This window comes from Rhamphochromis longiceps, linkage group LG5 (genome assembly GCF_057381845.1).
Source record: "Rhamphochromis longiceps isolate RC_006_pf linkage group LG5, R_longiceps_female_GT1.1, whole genome shotgun sequence".
Classification (NCBI taxonomy): domain Eukaryota; kingdom Metazoa; phylum Chordata; class Actinopteri; order Cichliformes; family Cichlidae; genus Rhamphochromis; species Rhamphochromis longiceps.
The window spans coordinates 37,490,295-37,511,771 of NC_140561.1; the positions used below are offsets into that span (position 1 = coordinate 37,490,295).

The following is a 21,477-nucleotide window of genomic DNA, read 5'->3' on the forward strand; positions in this document are numbered from 1 at the left end:
CAGGCCCTCTTTGCCATACCATTGTATGGTTAAATATTAAATACTAAACTAAACTAGTAAAGTTAGCACACAGCTTGGCTAATAAGCTTTAACATTAAACAAATACTACAGAAAAAGCAAGGACTTTTAAATAAATATCTCCTCACATGGTCAACAATCTAACATAAAACGATGTTCTTATTCCAAAACATCCTCATTTACACTCGGAACCTTTAAAAGATGGTCAGCATGCCCGGGGGCTCTGTTGGCCTAACAGCCTCAGGGAGACAACACACAGGTAAGAAACACAATCTTGCACTTTTAATGTTTCTAAACATTTCCCCAGGTAAAAGCTAAAAGTATTGTATTCTGTTGGCCAAACCAAACTTTCCATACTAATCTATACTTGTGTTCCTAGAGCAGACCTCCTGCAGAACCAGCTACAAAGCTACTTACAGGGAAACGCCTACAGAAAACTTCAGTCATTGAAACATGACAAACCTCTTTGCATGAGTGTGTGAAGCCTGATCATCTAATGAATGAAGAGGAGCGTCATTACATATTTGTTGTATTGCTAATGATTGTTTTGAGACTACATTCTTGAATGTAATCCCTCTTTCGCTCTCCTGTTTATCTGCCATTCAGCACGAACTTGCTCAAACACGACTGGACTACTGCAGGACTTCAAACAGAAACCAGAAAATTACCTGCAAAAAAAGTCTGTTTATTTTTAAAGATTTAGAGACTTTATAGAGATTATTGAAGGTTCCAGTAGAAGCAAAGTATTTCATAATGATAAAGTTTCTAAAAGGAAACATTTAAAACAAATTATAAGGTATGCTGCAGAAAATAGATGAGTGCAGAAAATATAAAGTAGCATTTTCATATTTACCTGTCAACTCTTATTTAACTGCATTTGTTTTTAAAGCTAAGAGAAAGAGAAAATGTTGCAATTTTTGCACTTCTTGTTTCAGCCACACTGGGGAGCTCCTGAACTACAAATACAGTGCTACACCCGACTGTTCTCAGTTTGCACTCTTAAAGTCTTTAACATAGTTCCCAGCACTATATCACCATGAAGCAGCGTCGCTCTCATGCTGATTGCAGATAAGATGCCACAAAATGCTGCACATTGGTGTCTAAAGTCAGTGAGAAAAAGGTCAAAAATGGTTTCATAACTGCAACATCTTTGAATGCAGCAGTCTTTACGGTGTGCTACGTGTTTCTTAAGGGGTTAGGTCAATCACACACTGACCAATTTTTCTCCTGATAAGAACTCGTTATTCCCGGCTCTGTTTTATCACAGCGGGTCTGGACCCATCTCCCTCCACTCGCCTTCCTTGAAGGTTTGATGGGTCAGCCAGCACAGCAAGCAAGCCTCAGCTGGTGCGGTGTCCCTGAAGAGCAGCAATGTATTGAATGGTAGCTGCCTTGAACAAGACCTCATCTTTTCCGTGTGTGTGTGTGTTTCTTGGCCCGGTAAATAATTCAGCCAGGAGAGTTGTATGAGGAGAACTAAGAGTGCACAGTGGTCTGTGCCAGATATCAACCTCGGTTTTTCAGGAATAGGAGCTTTGGCAGCACTCTGACACAAACTTCTACAAACTGATTTCACACACACAGATACACACAGAGGAAGAAGGAGAAGTCGAGGCCTCATTAGCCATGATGAGGACAGGGAGCTGCCATCGCCTCTCCATCCCCTGCATGTCCCCTATGGCTAGGAACAAATTGGTGACAGCGCTTCCAGCCACTCTGTCTGGCTACCTGTGAGGCACTGGGCTCTGTCAGCTTCCTCTTCTTCCTCACTCCTGTGCATTTGTATATATGTGTGTGTGTGTGGACACAAGACATGTATGAGAGAAAGAGGAGCTTGAAGATTAGGTCCTTGGTTACGCTCTGTGTCACCTTTTGCTCGGCCCAGAACTGAGTCGTGATACGAGCGAACACTTCATCTGTGCTTGGCCTCGGCTTTGATGAAGGGCCCCCCTCCCTCTGCAGGGGAGGTTCAAGGGGGTTCGTATCCCTGCCTCGGCTCCTGACTTGTGCCCGCTGCACCTTTTATTAAAGTCAGATTCACCGTCAGTGCCACTGTCACAGCAGCACAAAGAGTGAATCCATTACGTTTGTGTACCCGAGCTGCTCTTCGACAACAGTTGGAAGGCGTGCCTGCATTTGTGTAGTAGCTGCAAAGTGCTGATGCATGCAGTTATATATAAACATATGGCAAAGTGCATATTCTGTCTCTCATGAATGCACACACACGCACGCTCTTAAGCTCACTTTCTGACAAGCTGACTTTTCTTCCCTTTTGCATCTTTTATTTAATTCTTATTTTTATTTCACAGTTTCCTCTCCATCATTTTCTTCACTTGCTCATTATCTCTCCTTATTACCTTCCCTCCACTGTCTCCCCAACTCCTGACCTGTTCAGTGTACTCGTTACCCCTTCACAGTGTTGGCGTCTAGACGGAGAGGTACCTGCTCTGTCAGATTCACAGGTTCAAAGGCATCCTATGAATTTCTTTACAGAGAGGGCTGGCATGAGGTTTCAAGGAGCATGCAATCATACAAACACACACACTGCATACACAAACACACTTATTCTTTTCTCCTCGCCTACTCACTGCTCTTCTTCTCCCTCCTTTAACCTTCTTTTTTTGGCCACTCCTCTCTTTCTTCCCCACTCCTCACGCTCCCCTTTTTCATTTGCCCTCTTTTTCCCCCTCCCCTCTCTCCGTCTCTCCTCTCCTGTCTCGGAGTTAAGTTTAGCAGATGCACCTGATGGCAGCACCATCCTGGAGCACCTGTCAGCTGTCTGCCTTCATCACCGCTCCTCTGCTGCCACAGAGGCCACAGGGAAGTAAACCTGGAGACAGTTGCTACTATCAACAGCTGCATCTTATTATTTTAAACACCGGTGCCAGTCAGTTTCCACCAGAGATGTGCACATGTATTTGGTGTGTGCGCTCCGCCTCCCCCTCGTTCTCGTTGCTCCTCCGGATTCAGAAGCTCAGCTGCTAAATGCGAGCAATTATAATCGAACGCGCAGAGAGAGGGGGATGGAGACTGAGAGGCAGTTTATCTAACCTGTGACAGAGAGGAGGAGGGAGAGGAGGCGGGCAGCAGGCATAAGTTGTTAAAGTATTTTTGGCAGCTGTGGATTATGCTTTTGACTGTCGGTAACTGTAACTTAGACAAGTGACAGGCAGTGTGCTAACAGGCAGCAGGGTCAGCCAGTCTGAGCTGTGTTAATGGCACACTTCAGAGTACTAGATGCCGTTTACAGAGACACGTAATGACACCATGAGTCTTCATCCTTTCTCGGGTCCAATTAACACCACAGCTCCCTTTTCCATAAAAACGTGGGCTGCAGCAAGTGTGTGGCGGATTCACAACAGACCGAATGAACAAAATGACAGAACAAGATGACTTTGGGTGCATCTGAGATTAGTGGGAGTGTACGATTGATGATCACCGTCCACTGCTGCGTTTATCTGAATAAAAGAGTCCTATTATCTCAATGCATGCAACTTCATGTGTGTCCCAGTCCATAGTGATACCAGAGATATCCCTATGTAACATGTATTATCCACACTTTAAATACTTAATATACTTTAGATTTACCATGCATTCATTTTTTTCTGAAAAGATTTGTTGCCTCAGAAGCTTATGACTTAAAACCCATTTAATCCCATCGGCAACAATTGTTGCCATTTTAACCCCTTATTAAATAACATTAAACATATTGTGAGTAGTGGAAGTCTAAGGAGTAAAATGCATGCGCCTATTTTGCAGGGAAAAACTTCGATGGCAGAATAAACTTTTACATCTGCTAATGTCCTTTTCATCAAAAATCTTATGATAATCTAAGATAACAGAGAAGTGGACAATTATGTCTTTGTAGACTTTCACTAAAGACTTTCTCTTGATGAATTCAGGTCAGTGGGACATAAAGTAAGTACATTTCAGTAAATAACACACCAAAAAAGCTCCAACTTGTGCTAATTGTTGGAAAATATAAAGTAATTATATCCAGTAGAGTAAGTCTTCTTTTCCCTTTAGGGGTAAATCCAGCAGATCTTCTTCCTCCATCTCACCCTATCCTTATACATCCTCTTCTGTCACACCAACCCTCTGCATGTCCTCCTTCACTCTGTGGTCTTCCTCTTTTCTTTTCTTGCCTCGCAGCACCATCTTCAGCATCCAGTGTATCCGCCCTCCCTCCTCTGCACATGTCCAAACCGTCTCGGCCTCCCCTCTCTAACTTTGTCTCCAAACTGCTCAACCTGAGCTGCTCCTCTGATTATAATCCCGTCTATTCTGGAGACTCTTAATATTTTCCAGCTCAGCGTCCTGTGTTTTTGTTAGTGTCACCATTTCCAACCAACAAATCACAGCAGGTCTCAGTGCATATCATTTGGATGAATGCATGTGCTGTGTGTCTTTTTATTATTTCACTTCATGTCCCTTAGGTTGCTGTATGTGAACATAAAACGAGTAAGATATTTCCTCCTCATCTCCTTCTGCAATAAGTCTTTGCAGTGATCACATATTTTGTTTTCTTATAGATGACTTTTTGTGCTGACAGGCGTGGAGATCAGATGCGATACCTCTGGATTGGGAGACCGGGGTGGTGGGGACCGGAGGAGTGTGCTCCAACATCAGGGTGATCACACTCCTCAGCCTCCCTGGGAAAGTCCACGCCAGGGTGCTGGAAAAGAGAGTGTGTCCATTATTTGAATCTTGGCTTCAGGAGGAACAATGTGGTTTTTGTCCCCGTCACGGAACACTGGACCAGCTCTTTACCCTCGCTGAGATACTTGAGGGTGCATGGAAGTTTGCCCAACCAGTCTACAAGTGTTTTTTGGACTTTGAAAAATGGCACTCAACTGTGTCCCTCTGACTATTCTGTGGGAGGTGCTTTTGAGAGTATTGGGGTGTCTGGCCCGTTGCTACAGACCATTCGATCCTTATTACAAGAACTTGATCCACATAGCCAGCAAAACACAGACTTATTCCTGGTGGTTGCTGGACTCTGCCAATGCTGCCCTTTGTTAATGTTCTGTTCATATTTATGGACAGAATTTCTAGGCATAGCCAAGTTGCGGAAGCCTTCCACTTCGGTAGTCTCAGAGATGATGTGGTTCTGTTGGCTTCATCAGGTGGTGGCCTCTGGGTCAGGGACGAGTTCATGCCCCAAGTGGAGGAGTTCAAGCATCTTGAGGTGAGTGTAGAGGGGAGCAGAAGATCGTCAGATGGATTGGTGCTGCAGCTGCAGTGATGCGGATGCTGTAGTCGTCTGTCGTGGTGAAGAGAGAGCTGAGTGTAAAAGCAAAGCTCTCAATTTACCGGTCAATCTACGTCTTTACCCTCACCTATGGCCACAGCTTTGGGTAGTGACTGAAAGAACGAGACTGCGAATACAAGTCGCGGAAATAAGCTTCCTCTGAAGGTTGGCTGGCTTCTCCCTTAGTGATAGGATTAGGAGTTTGGGCATCCGGGAGGGGCTCAGAGCAGAGCCACTGGTCCTCCACATCGAAAGGAGCCAGTTGAGGTGGTTCAGGCTACTGACAAGGATGCCTCCTGGATGCCTTCTAGTTGATGTGTTCCAGGCATGTCTCACCAGAAGGAGGCCCCAGGGCAGACCAGGACACACGGGAGATTATATCTCTCGGCTGGTCTGGGAATACCTTGATAAACTGGAGGAGGTGACTGGGGCCTGGGCTTCTCTGCTTAGGCTGCTGCCCCTGTGAGCCGGTCCAGGATAAGCGGAAGAAGATGGATGGACTTTTTGTTTTTTGCAAATTTGGGGTGAAATAAAAAAATATAAATTAAAAGTCTGCATAGTGCTTAATACTAGTTCATTATATTCCGATTTAGCTACGGGATTGCAAAACTGCAGAAATTATTGCATTGATTAGTTTAATAAGATTATTTATTAGATTTAAAAACTCTCGCAAAAAACTGCGTTTATATTAGGTCCAGTTCTACTACAGCGCTTCAAAATGTGGTGAGTGTCGCTCTATTGGAATAAGCAGGAGAGATGGAGATTAAAATGTTAATCGTAATTTAGCAGAATAATCCCACAGTATAAAAATAAGATGAACGTTTTAGGATAAATTATAGACTGTAATGTACTCTGTCTTCCATCTGTCATCCTGGTGTCCTCTTGTCAGAGCGACAGTAAACACCTTTATTAAAGAGATTAATTCAAATATTATTCAAACTAGCCGCATCATCAGACACGCTTATGTTTTGCTCAAAAACACATTGAAAAATGATAGAAACTAAACATGTGACCTTCAGATATCAAGAGAGAAGAATTGTGCATCACCAAAAATAATATTTCAGACTCACAGAGCAGAGATAATCAGTCATGATCACTTTTGTTTGCACTCTGGGAGAGGAGCGAAGCAAAACTTCAGCGAGTGCAGGCACAGTGTCGTAAACCATTACTGAGCCGCCATTACGGATCGAAGTGTGTTTGCCTGTACACACTTCATAATGAATGCATCTCATAAATCCTCCCTAAATGATTCCTCCTTAAATGATTCCCACAGCTCAGACTGTCTGCTCAGTGGAGGGCGCTCATGGATCAAACCATTAACAGGAAACCAGGCCGGGGTGACGAGCAGAGGGCAACAAGCTCAGGCCCCCAAATCATCACCCCGCCCCAACCCACCACCCACTACAATCCTAATGGAAAGCAAGCAGACAGACAATTTCTTTCAATTAGCCCAAACTGGTCAGCCCAATAAATTTTAGTTTGTTCTTTAAGACGTAAGGGCCCTGTTGCATGTCCTGCTGAAAATGAAGACTAATGGGGTATTGTGGAGCTGCTGAGTGCTTGATTTCTTGCCACTACAGCACTACTGCTCACTGTTCTTCTTCCCTTCTTCCTTCAACTAACTGGACCAGGCAAAACACAAATGTTTAATTCATTTATTCACGACTTGGTTTCATTTTCTGTTTTAAGTATTATTCCTGAGTAGTAAGGCGGAGTCATTCATCTTAGCTTGACAACAGCTGTGAACGTGCCCATCGTTCACCCTTGGCGTTTGCTGAAGTGGTTGCACACACTCAGCAGCCCACCGAGTTACCCTCAAGTCACTTAAAATTGAAAATCTTCTTGGGGCTGTGAGTAGTTAAATATATTTTTCTGTCGGATGAAAGGGACAGTTTATTTAAGAGATATATTCATATTCTGTATTATATACATAAGGAAATAATTATAAGTTATTAGGTCTGCTGATGCTAATAGTCAATTATATAACCTTTTAGCTCCATACCCTTCATTATGACTTGGTCTTAGTCTAATTTTTCCCTTATTAGCTCATAGCTAATCATTAGCTTTTGCGGGTTTTTTAAATTTTATAATCTACCTTAGGATTTTATTTTGTTGTACCAATGTAAGGTGACCTCGAGGGTCTTGGAAGGCACCTATAAATAAAATGTATAATTATTAGTAGTATTACTACTACTACTACAATAACATCCTGACAAGTTCCAGCCCATTCTTCTTTGGTGACTCTCTCAAGCGCTCAAGCATGGACCTTGGTTTCCAGTTAACCTCACAGACTTTCAAGGAGGTTGGAGTCAAGGCTTTGTGGAGTCCAGTCAATAATGTTCACTTTGGTCTTGTGGATGTAGTTCTTCACTAAGAGCAAAGTATGTTTTGGGTCACTGTCATGTCGAAAGACAAAGACCAGACACAGTTTTGCTGCTGACTACTTGAGGAATTCTGCCAGAACATTTACATATCCTCCTTTTATCATGATTCCTTCCCCCTTGACGAGTGTCCCTGTTCCAGATGCACTGAAGCATCTCCCACCACCATGTTTCATTTTGGGGACACTGATTTTTTTGGGTTGTAGGCTTCTCCCTCCTCTCTCCCTTATAGGCTTCTCCCTCTTTGGCCACAGCATTTTTGTGGCCAAACAGCCCTAGTTTTGTCTCATGTGATCAAAAAGGTTCCAGAATGCATAATCTTTTTCTAGGTTGCCCTTAGCATACTTCAGTCTGACCTGAAGGTGTCTCTTCTGCAGAAGTGGAGTTTTTCTTGGTCTGCAACCTCACAGTCCATTCCTGTGCTGCGTTGATTGCTTTCTTTTCAGTACCTATCTCTGCCAGGCTTGGTCTTTGTGGCTCTCTCTGAATTTCCTGATAATATATCTAAGTCCAGTTCTTGACACTTAGACATTTTTGCATTATGGGTGCAAAAAATCTAGGTGCACAAGTTTGAATTTATTTTGGACCTTCCTTAATCCACACAGGCTCTAAAGTGTACATGAAGGCTGAATATATTCAAACTTTTAATAGGTGAATATTCTACACATGGTTTAAATTAATTTTAACTTCACAAGGTCATCTCAGAGATCCTGAGTGACTAGCTGGTAGTTTTTCTTTACCGGCATAACATGGGTTTGTTTGATGATACTGGTTTATCCAATACTCAGAACAAGTTGGGAAGGTCTTTTAGAGCCATTTCTAAACAGGATCTTTATTGTAAGTAAGTTTAGTTTTAGTGTAAGTTTTCAGATGTGTTACCTCTTTGCCAACGTCTGGAAGAAGACCCAGACTTTCACAAAGCCCAGCAAACCTCAACTCTATTTAAAATTTTTGAACAGTGGTTAAAGGTTGGGTGTCTGCCAGGAAACCAAGCAATTTAAATAACCTTTATCAATTCTGCGAGGAAGAGCGGTCAAATATCCACAACCTTGTGTGGCTTTAATATGTATGCTGTATAATCATTCAACTCTGGAAAAATAACAGTTCAAATATAAATCATTAAACGCACTGTAAACGATGCACACTAGGTCCGACCACATCTAAGCGCTTTTCAGGACTCGTTAACACTTTACTTTATCAAGGTTGCTGTTCACAACAATACTCACGACCGCAGCTTTCCAGCTCACAGCCACCCATGCACCACCACCACGAAGACCCGATGACCCAGTTCACTGGTTTTAAGCTGGTGAGGCGTGATTGGGGATGCCACTCAGGTGCAGATGCCGCTTGGGTGCATCCGCCTACCCCGCAGCCACGCCGCAGACCACACCCCGGCACAAGCACCAAATTACAATGACATCCATCAGTCATGACTGTTTACTTCGGAATATGACACACACACACACACACACACACACACACACACACACACACACACACACACACACACACACACACACACACACCTGTAAACATTAAGTAAAAGTGCTGATTAGGAATAAAATATTATATTTTTTAAATGTTGTCACTATGTTACTATACTTGACGCATGCTCAATATTCCAGGTAAATTAATCCCAGAATGTCGATTCTGTTCATCTGGATGTGGGATTGGGAGAAATGTTTCGTCCCTCATCAGCTCAGGTCAGGTGACTTCTTCAGTCTTAGCTGACTGCAGGTTTCCCCAACCTTATAAACAGGATACTTTTATAATGACTGAAAATGGCACCACTGACTAACAATGAGCTGTGAGTTTTCTTTTAATGATCGTGAAATTAATGTCCAAGAAAAAAAAAAAAACATGCAGTCAGAACAGAATCAGCCTTTTGAAATATGCTGTTACTACTTGTGGACCCATGGACAGTTGGCATTTCACTGTGGAATTTAAAGGCGTCAACAGGACAACTTCACCAATCAATAACATGCAAATCAATGTATAACTTTTATGTAATGTGTTTTTTGTTTGATATTCTGTCTCTCTACATTACAATGAAACTACCATAAAAACGAGACATTGCTCACTTACAAAGAAATGAACAAACTTACAAATTTACAGGGGGTCAATTATTTTCCCCCTTGTAGCAATGTTTTGTGTTGGGCCTGTAATCATTAAAAATGTTTAATGATTTATAATTACTATTTTTTATTTTTACATTTCTAATTTTCCCCCAGAAGTTCCAAATTAAAAGAAGAAAACTAATAACATATAAGAAAGTGTCCATTCCATTTGGCTATTATATAAACTATTAATTCATTTGATTTATCTATATTATAATACATATCGTTATTGGGATTTGAACCTTTGATTGCAAGCCATAGCTCTATACGCTTCTCTGCTTGGCAATCCCACGACTGACCTCTGGTGGCAGTGCTGTGCACGACAAATTCTGTTGGCTCCTGTACTTTGATCTAAGGCAAGGGGTTGTATATTTTTAATGGTATTGAAAATAATTGTTTTTTCAATTAACCTCAACTACGCTTTTTGGGGTGGTTGTAACTCATGAGGTAGAGCAGGTCATCTGCTAATCAGAGGGTTGGTGTTTGATAAACGTGTGAGGTGCAAATATTAAGTGGCATGGACATTTCTCATACACTCAAGTACAAGTAACTCAAAATTGCATTTTTAATTTATCCTGCATGCATTTATCCTAAGCAAAGAAGAGAAGATGAACCAATATAAAGAAAATACCGTTAGATGCCACTTTAGAAGAATGGACATAAAAGCAATGCTGATAACAACAACAAAGAAAAATAATCTGAGGTGTGCTTTCCATCAAACACTGATGTATGGCAGATCTCCGGGTGACCGGTTGTTGATGAGGAAAGAAACAAAGTTGCTTTGTCATACAAAGAAATATTAACTACAAGTAAACACGGGACAAGAAGACATTGATTTTACAATTCAAGCTTCAATCAAAGAGAATTATGGATGGCAATACTACTGTGATTTTCCTGTGCTGCTCATTAAACTTAACATCCATAGTGTACGTCTCCCTTCAGGGGATGTAGGAAAAGGATTTACTAGGTAGGTTAAATACAGTTCAATACTTCAGAAGTGAAGTCACATGACTGGGTAGACAGAGAGTGGGAGAAAGGAAGAGGAAGTAGGACAGTCAGAAAGGGAGAAAAGAAAGGAGGATTCACATAAATACAAGGACAGAGAGGAAGAGAGAGAAAGAAACTCCTTTATTATAGCCTCAACAGATAAACTATGCATCAAAGTGTAGCGTTTATTGAAAAACCATTTTTATGTGTGCTTTGAGGGCATGAAAATGAGAGCCCTATGGTTCAAACACATCAATACAACCCTGCAGAAGCCGATGTATTTTCCCCCCCTTTTTCCTTTTTTTTCCCGCTTTTGCTTTTCCCCAAGATTCCCAATCAGATCTTGTGGCTCCCTGCAGGCTTTTATGCCAGCCACAAATGGTGTGACTGCCAGACTGACAAACATGCAATCAGTCAGAGTGGAGAAGGAAAAAAAAAAATCCAGCCTCTCTCTCACCCAGCCTCCTATCACAAAGGCACTTTTAATAAGCCCCATGAAAAAGAGCAAGTAATCCTTTGTAATGATTTCATTAAATGCCCTCATCACACCTGGAGATAATTCCATTATGATTGTGGCAATAAAATTAGGTTTTCATCAAGACCTGCAGACAGAAGGAGGGAAAGCTATTATTCCTCTCATATTCATATATGACGTTGCCTCTAATATTATGATATTAGGCTATTTGGCAGAATTTATGACGCTTCAGTCAATCCATAATGCTAGTGGAGAGTTTTCCCCTCTGACAAAAACTAGACACACTAAAAGTGCTTTATGTTGAATCTGCAGTAGAGGAAAAAAGAAAAAAAACTAAAGTCTTATCAATCACATGAAATAGAGAAACTGCTGCATTTGTTGGTACTGCATATTTTCAACATTTTGAGAATATTTGGCAGTAAAGTCACATATCATTTCTTTTGCTTTTTCCTCCTTGTTCACCTCTGATTCAGGTGTTTTTGCCTTAACACCCTCAAAATAAGAGTTAAACACATGCTGTTGATGAAACTGCAAGCTAAAGCAAAATTTATCAAAATAAATGTTACAAACATCTTCTCTTTGGAAGTGTAAATGGAACAAGGGAAGTGAGGACACATCTGACACTTTTTCCTTCCTTTCGTTCATCGCCACATTATTGTGGTGGAGGGGTTTGTACGCCTGAGTGATCCCAGCAGCTATGTTGTCCAGGGCATTAGCCCCGGTAGGGTCTCCCATTGCAAAGTGTTTCCTGGTGAGGGGCTAGACAAAGTGGGATTCAGAAGACTCCAGTAAAGAAGAGACCAAAGAGCTGTGTTACCTGTCTGATTTCAGGGCTTTTGTTGGATCAATCCTGGCAGACGAAACTGGTTCTTTAGGCTTTGAATGTCACCTTTTTTGTTGGGGAAGGAGCCTGAAGAGCAAGTGCATACATAGATATAGTCCGATTCACCTTAACATACAGCTCAACCACTCTCCTGGAAAGAGGCTGGAGTGTATCCCACATTGTAGATACCCTAAGTAAAAGGAATAGATGGGTATATTTGTATCACCCTTGCTCTGTGTCTGTAGTTTGGGGCACAAACAAGTACCTCATCTACCCGCGCTTGTTCTGCTGGCACCAATCTGCTTCCATAAGGTGCCTGTTGTGGCAGCAACCCAAGACCCAAATGATGGACACAAGATGTGAAGGAAGCCATTAGGCTAAGGAAGTAATCTTACCAGGTACTGGCAGTAATTGAAGCAAAGACTCAGGTAAAGGTGGAGTTCAGCTTTCAGTTAGCCTTGAAGTGATTTTGGCAAACTGTCAGGTGACTCATAAGGAGCAGTCCTTCCTGCCCACACGCTATAAAGTGGGGAGTGAATGCTGCTGACCTCCACAGAAGACATAGTTAGGGGGGAAACCCAGTGACACTCTCTGACACCCTGCCTATCTGCCCTATCACTGTGGCAGAGTGATAAAGGTGGTTTAAAAGAAAAAAGGTAAGACCCCTGGGGTGGATGCCCCACCTTTGCCAAAGCTCTGAAAGCTGTGTTGCTGTTTTGTTTGACATGCCTCAGTAGCATTGTGTGGAAGGGGCAGTGAACTCCCCCTTTTCTTTTAGAAGGTCCAGAAGGCTGTCGATTGTTCTTACACAAGCTGTAAATGTTATTATGTCATCTAAATAGAAATAACACGCAACCCCCCCTATTAGAAATGTGCGATTTATTTATTTGTTATATTTTTAAATTCTTAAACACTTGATCTGTTTTTTGAGTGAGCAGAAAATCAGCATCACGAGGTGTGCACACACCAGAGCTTTTATAATCTGAGATATGAGCCGACATTCAGAGGTCTGGAGCCAGGTCAGTCCTGTGCAGGTAGAATAATTAGTCTTTTTTATTTTTTAAAAAAAAATTGCTTTAAGAGCAGGATTTGTAAGCTACATAAAGATAATTAATTCAGATATGCTTTATGCAGCAGTTTCGTCTCCTAATTAATTAACTGCAAATAATAAGTTAATGATCAAGGCAATATTAAATAAATTCTACTGCTTAGAAGTATCAGACACATTAATGTTAATAAAATGAACAGTATGCAGGTATTTCAAATGCATTTTTTGGATGGATTTGGATAAACATCTAAAATCAAGAGTAAGAAAGCAAAGAAAAAGGGAGGGGGGGGAGGGGGGGGGGGAAGTTATTCCAAAGTGTACCAAACAGGACTTCACCATTGCCAATATTCTGTCAGCTGGCTGTGGGGAGGTAGAGTATAGTACAGTATGGGGTCTCTGCAGAACTATTATTATTACAAGGATTTTGGTACAGCAAAGAAAACGTGACAGAGGAGAAACAGTGAGGATACTGTGTGCTGTGTGGAGGAATGGGAAGCTATGTGTTTTTGGCATTCATGTCACAGCCCTTTTGAAAAATGCATCAAAGCAATTGCAGAACTCGAGGGACTCAGTTTGGGCACACAAAGTCGTGACCACCATCCAAACCTCAGTGGTAAGGATGGGGGGAGGAGGAGAGGGGTGCTGCTTATGGTTGAGGGTTTAAAATTCCTGCCGCTTAATATTAAAAACGAGCTCTCCACCATACCATGGCAACACAAATTCCCGTAATTTCTGTGGATGTGCCTCTTAAGTTCCAAGATGTGTGTACGTGTGTGCATGCACATGCCTGCTGTGCTATACAGTGTACTGAAACAATTTGTCAGTGGCAGTGGCTTGTATATTTTATGCCTCCTGAAAAACTTGGAAACAGATTGTGTTGTTTTTCATGCTTACATTCACACATGGCTATTAGCCGAAATGCCTTCTGCTTTAAGAAGAACTCTCTCTTCCACCTTCTGCTCGGAGAAATCACAAATAACGATGGCCCCAGTCTAACTATGACTTTCTTACATGTGCACTGACTGTTAGAAATTGAAATGAGATCACTCGCAGATGGATAATTCCCTGCAGATGTCGTACTCCCCACTTATCTTCTGCTTTGCAATTCTTGGCCAAGACTAAAAAGAAAAATAAGTTCATCTCTCTGTATGGTTAAAAAGAAGCAAAGATCATGCTGTTATAGTTACAGCTTCCATAAAAGTCACAAGTTGGATTTCAGTCAACATGTGGAGATAGGTCACATGTTAAAGTGACTGGAACTGAAGCCTCACTGGTTTCTTATCAATGCTGGTGTTTATCCCAAAAGATTATGATTTTTTTTTTTAGATGCAAAAAAAAAAAAAAAAAGAATTTTTTTTTGCTTCTGGCTTTATTAGACAATAAGTGTAGATGGACAAGAAAGCCTTTCGAGAGTTGAGAAAGTCGAAGATCCACTCTCTCTGGGTCGGTGCTCGAGCCTGGACCGGTGCATTCTTGCCATACAGCACACAGCCACCGCCTCACCCACTGCACTAAACCAGCACCCCAGAACAGACTGTCATTTGTCCAACAGTCAAAACTCTGAGCTGCTGATTAACAACTTCTCAATTAATCCAAAATTTGCTCGTATTTCAGATGCAAAGTCAATTAACAGAATCCTGTTGTGTCCTGAATGTTTTGACATTCCTGTACTGTAATCGTTTTATTAACTGCTGACCAGTAAGTCCATAACAAAATTTTAATTACTGATACATACTATCCCAAAAGTATAATATCCCAACCTGAGACAAACAGCAGTGATATGAACTGGGTTAAGCCTCAGTCACAAAGACCTATAGACTGGTCAACGATTGCCTGGCAACCACGGGTCATTTGGGAAAACTGTGTTTTCTCTGACTGGTTGTAAAGAGGTTTTGATAATGGCAAGGTGAAAAAAAAAAAGGTGTTGCACCAAACAGTTTGCATGGACGACATGCAAATAAAGGTGACTGTGGTAACCCAGTAACCTAGTTTTTTGGAGCAGCATTGTATGCCTCTTTGTGACCAGTGTCATACTAGCAGCTGCCTGTAACCTCCCACAACCACTCTGAAACCAGTTGCAGAATGCACATTTTTCCCCGGGATGCCAAATGACTGCTGACCGCCACCTGTTCAAACTATCATGGAGTTAGAAACACCGTAGTTCATTGCAGCACTAAAACAGAGAGACTAATTAACCCTCAAATTCACTCTAAAATTTATACATATGATTAATTTTGAATTACTGAATAACTAACTTAACAACATAGCTAGGCTCCAGCCCCCCAACCCCCGATCCCAAATTGGATAAGCAGAAGAGAAATGATGGATTTGGATAGTGGAAAGAAACAGGAGTACCAGACAATTATAGAGCAGCAGAGTCCAAACACAGTCCTAAACACTGCACCAAAGAAGAGTAAGAAAAACTACAAAATGCAGACATGCGTCCAGGTTGAACTCAAGCCGCCATCACCACACCCTCCACCTCTGTTGGAAGTCTTAGCTGTTTGGCTCTGTTCTTTATGTTTACCTTTGTTTTCTTGATAATCCCACTGCAGAAACTCACAGTACTCCAACATGTTAAACTGCCACGGGGAGCTTTACACATCCATTGGTGTGCAGTATGCAGAGCTGCAGATGCACCTGTCAGGATCTGAATGTCAGTGACTTCTTACTGAACCTGAATAAAACAGAAAAAGCAAACAAAAATAATGTTAATCAAAAACAGTTTTGTGTTTTTAGAAAATATATTCAGTTGCCTGTGTTTGACATAACCAAGCTACTTTTTCAGCGTAGTAGATCCTCAAAGCCAACAAATATAGATTTTACAGGTTTTTCTGAAAGACACCCCCCCTCCCCCCCGACAAAGAAACTGTAATCCTTAGCCCCCATAAGAAGTAATATTTGATGTGCATATTATGTTTTATCTAAGCACACAGGATTAGGTGCATGATTCTGACAGCCAAACATTCTTGGTTGATATCCAATTTAATTTCCCCAGATATGACACCGGAACATAAAGCATCTTACGGTGCACCATGTCTTTGTGTTGTTGTAGTGTGGAAAAGAACAGAAATTCTCTTTTGGGTTTCACACAACTATGTGACACTGCACCATGCTGAAAATCTAAAGTGTCAGGAATATTTACCCTTAGAAATTACAGCAGGAAAAAGTCACTGTTAATTACAATTATTCATGAGAGAGCTTTAAGGGGAAAAGAGTTGCAAAATGAAACTAGAAAGCTAAGATTATTATCACAGAGTACATTCAATGTAAATTATATGCATTAGAGAAGAGCGTCTGCCTCACTTTCCTATGTGTAAAATTCAATAGCGGCATTGCAGTACTAGAAATGGGTCAAATTTTTAAATAAACAGTGTCACAGTCAATCTCTGTTCAATAATGTGCTACAATCACAGGAAAGGAATCACTAACACAGCCATCTATTATTCGGACACTATCCTGCAGGGATCACATGTGCGGGTCGCCACTTATTTGTACATGTTCAGGCTTATAGTTTGGAAAAGGCTCGCGCGTTCCCTGAACGTGTCACACTTGTGACTCATGACTGCCCTCTACACTCAGAAATGAAAGGAAAACATGTTGAAAATTTATAGGGGTTCTGAGTGTGTGCCAGGTCACCAGGTGGATTTCGAGCATGCGTCAAGTTACATGACCTTACTGCAGTATGGTGTGTATTTCTCCAAGTGTGTTTGTTTGTGAGAGGCAGAGGTGGAGAGAGCAAAGCACTGAGAAAAGTAGTGAGTTTCCAAATGTATTAAATCATGTGTAAAATGATGGGACAATTTATTACATGACAAACTTTCTTTTTTATTTGTTTTTGACATTGTAGATGTTCCACTTCAAATTTGAACAGATGCATGGCTTCATTTTTGCTCCAGGTTCATATCTAACCAGACTGATTGCACATATATACTTGTTTTAATATACATGATTCACATACATACACGGCTCGACGACAACATTATAACCATCTGGTTAATGTTGAGTAGGACCCCTTTACTCCAAAGAAGCTTAGTGTGGTGTTTTTGGTTAATCCTTTAGGCCATGGGAGTTTGTAGGCTGGGTCAGTGTCTTGGACTTTTTGCTTGGGTTCCTCCAACCATACCTAAGCTGATTGTGCGATACGGTGCAAGGCATTATCTCGCTGGGGGATTATCTGCAGTTACTGTCAGTGTGCAGCTATGCCGAAGTTTGGCGGTTTGTGGAAATGATTCATGTTTTTCACTTAACCTGTCAGTGTTTTTAATGTCGTGGCCAGCCAGACAGTGTATATCTATATCTACTGCACATACTGCACAAAAGACAGTCTAACATCTATCTCACCACACATGGAGGAGTGGCACCTTGTGATTTGAGTGTAGTGGGTGGGTAGCCTGTAGATTTGCATCTCGGGCCTCAGTCACATGAGCAAGAACAATCAGCACCAATCTGGCAACCGCCAATCATGAGGAAAAAAAAAAAAAGCACATTCCCTGACTGATAGGGATGCGATTCTTGGAGATCACAGTCCATTGCCAGGTTGCAAAGAGCGTACTGTGTTCGCCTTGCTATGGTCGCTTGGAGATTTCTCATTTAAAAAACAAACAAACAAAAAAACGTTTGCTTTCAAAGAAAAAGTTCCAACTTTCGCTTTGAAGGTAAAATTCTCCATTTCCAGTTTGTGTTGCACTTTTCACAGTCCCTACAGCTCAGTTGCTGCAGAAAAGTTGGACTCTTCCATGGAAAATACACAGGAGCTTCCATCGTCTTTCAGCAACCATTTGCCAACTGGTCAAGAAATACATATTTTTCCCTCATGATGATTGGTTGCCACATGATTACCCATACCTCTAGTCCTCTATGACTGGGACTTTAACCTTTTATTTTTGCAACAAATAGACAGCAGATGTTATGAAGAACTTTATGGATATGTGCCAGTATTTTTCTCTACAAAAATAAATTTTTCTTTTTGCCATTTTTCTAGAAATACAGACACAAGATTCACATCCAGCATTGTGCAGGGTCAAAACTGGAGTCAGACCCATCCCACTGTATCCATTCTTACAAAGAAAATCTCATTAAAAGCCAGCCTTTCTCTTAGCTACATATCACCAGTGAGAAACATTTGGATATTGCAGTCTGCCTCTTATTATAAACACTCGGCTTGCAATCTGTTAGGGGGAACAATGGAAGAGACTGATAAGGGAGGGGGAGTATGTATTGACTTTTTCTCTCACCTCTTTCGTCTTAATGCATCTCATTTCCCCCCCCAACCTCTTTTTGTTCAACACCTTTCCTTCCCCATCAACCTTCATCAATCTCTCTATCCTTGCTGGGTGAAAAATTGCACCCATTACCTTTGTCATGTGGTATACAGAAATAGCATTCTTTTCCACTGACAAGCATCAGGTAAAACAACTTAGGGTGACTCACAAGACTCCAGGACGAAAGCACAAGAGCATAAATCAATCCCAGATATTTCACAACTTTGATGCAGTAAACATGTTAAAAGTTCAGGAAATGGGGGCAAATTATGCAGCGTCCAAGCCGAGCCGTGACACCTGGTATGGCAACAGCACCGCCTACAACTGCAAAGCTCTCCAGCGAGTAGTGCGGTGCTCTGAACGGATAATTGGAGGTGAGCTTCCCTCCCTCCAAGACATCTACAGGAAGCGGTGCCTGAGGAAAGCGGGGAGGATCATCAAGGACTCCAGTCACCCCAGCCATAAACTGCTCAGACTACTTCCATCAGGAAGGAGGTTCTGCAGCATCCGGTCCCGTACCAGCAGACTGAGAGACAGCTTTTTCCATCAGGCCATCAGACTGCTGAACACGTCATAGACACCTCAGCTTCACAACTGGAACTTCAACATTATGCACTCCACACTGTATATAAATGCCACTGTTTTGCACATATTCAACTCTGTATATTTTATATATTTTATTATTATTATTATTATTATTATTATTATTATTATTATTTTATTTTATTTTTTTACTATTTAATTTGTAAAAATGTGTATACACACACACACACACACACACACACACACACACACACACACACACACACACACACGTAGGAAAATATTTAGTATACACATCCAGAAATGCATACACTATTATATATTGTACATATATTTATTAGTTTCAGGTTGGCCATTCTTGTATTTTGCTCGTTTGTGTTGTTGTGTTTGCACATCTCTGTTGCTTGTGGGGCTCGCACACAAGAATTTCACTCGCATGTGCTGTGCCAGTGTGCCTGCACATGTGATGTGACAATAAAAAGTGATTTGATTTGGATGGAAGGATCTGTTATCCTTGTTTCTTTTAGATGCACTGATACAGAATTTCAGGACGAATTAAAACTATAATAACAACATCTGTATTCTTCCTCCAACCAGGTTCCAACTCTCATTCTGTTCTTGAGTTAATGAATAATGAACAGAAAAATGTTTTTGAATAGTGTGTTACAGTGTTCTTGACCTTTAACCACCAAATTATCATCAGGCCAGCCTTGGGTCCAAGTGGATGTTTGTCTCAAACATAATATAAATAAGAAAGAAAATCAGGATGGCTTTGAGGTCTCAGTTACCCTGACCCATGTCCACCACAAATCTACATTTGAAGAAATTCCCCTCAAGATAAATCACATTCACATAGATGAATGGGTGAAAAGACAGGTGAACAACCCTGTGGCTGGTGAAGTACGGCAGCTATAATATTTATCCTATAGGTTAATTAAAAGAGTTTTCCAATGCTCAGAAAACCTTCAATGCTGCAAGCATTCAGCTAATTCTGAGACAAAGGGCCCATCGAGCTCAATTTGAGTACTTGGACTTGAGTAAGAAAAATAAATAAATAATGGGGTGGTTTCCCAGACTGGTGTTAAATCAGAAGCCACTTAAACCAGCTTTCTTAGTTGTGGCTTGAAGTAGTATCATAAGAGGGCTGGACCAGTAAAGCTGCCCTTTCTGTCAGTATAAAGACATTTAACTAAACATTTAATTCCTGAGATATTTTAATATCAGAAAAAGAAGAAAAAAAGAATTTAAACAGAAAGTCTCAGTTTCTCTACAATGCAGGCCGATTCCGGCCCCCAGGCCTTGTTTGACATCCGTTACCTAGACTTAACCTAGTCCTGGATTATTTAAACAGATTTCCTGAAGACAAATTGGAGCTACTCCAGGACTAAATTAAACCTCCAGGAGTTAAGTTTAATTTTAGATTAACGTCATTTGTCAAAGAAGATCAATGAGTTACTTGCACTATATTAATGACGATCAGTGAGCATCACCAGCCAGACAAATTCTTCCTGACATTTTTATGCAATTTGATTAAATGAGTTCTTATTCGTTAAAGATGCTGCATTGTCATTATCACAACAGCTGTTTTACCGTCAGCAGTGTGGATGCCAAGCTCCCGCGGCAGCAGTCTGATAATCCAGATGTATTAATGAGTTGCATACAGAGATGATTTTGTAGAATTAGTTAAAAGTAGAACATATTTCATATCAGATGACACAGGAGCAACTGAAAGTTTGCATTTTCTTTTTCTATTTTCAAAGTTGAAAGTTTTCATATACTTAGTGTAAGTGCGTATGATGCCTGATCTGATCATCATCGTCATCATCTGTTATGTTCTTCAAGGCTGCTGATTCTCTTTCCTTATTTGTAGGTCCTTCATCAGTTTTAGACTGTTCATGAATCAGCAGCAGTTTTTTTTTAATTCATTGTTATATTCTTCCTCAACATATGTGCAGGACCTCTACTATCATGCCATCTCAGCGATTTCACAAAAAAGTAACAAGATGAAGCCAACAAATGTTACCTGAAATCAATGAATTCTTCCCATAGATTCTATAGATTTCTACAGTTTTTTCAGAGCAGAGCTTATCCGGTGCCATCGTTTTCATTGCCTTTACTGTTCCAAACGGTTTTAAGCTTTTAGAGTGTAACTCTGTCCAACCTCAGTCCAGCTCATTCAGATTAGCACAGGTGGTTTTAAGTCCAAGACTCCGTAGTCCAGGTTTTAGTAATCAGCAATTAACCTGTGTTTGGGAAAGCTACCTTTTAGGCCTGAATGAACTAATGTGTATCCAGGCCTACTGTTAACATCTGAACAAAAACTCATGCTTGTCCTTTCAATTCTGTGTTGACCAGAAATACTATTTCAAAATAAATCATCTGGCAATTATGAATGTTTCTATCAAATTTCACCGAAATCAAAAAATTAATTATCCGGACATCTCAAACCAACCTCATGAGGGTGGTCTAAGTTAGAACTGATATAAAACAGTGCTGAGATGCTTCTTTATGTAGCATAGTGGTAGATCCACTGACCAACATATTAGTCTGGCATTACAATAATGACACTA

General features: G+C 41.0%; 1 long non-coding RNA gene across 1 annotated transcript in view; it reads left to right on the plus strand.

Annotated features, from left to right (window-relative positions):
- The window catches only part of LOC146670534 (uncharacterized), a 213,049-nt gene that overhangs the window by 87,278 nt on the left and 104,294 nt on the right, over positions 1–21,477 (plus strand). The gene's annotated exons all lie outside the window — the stretch shown is intronic.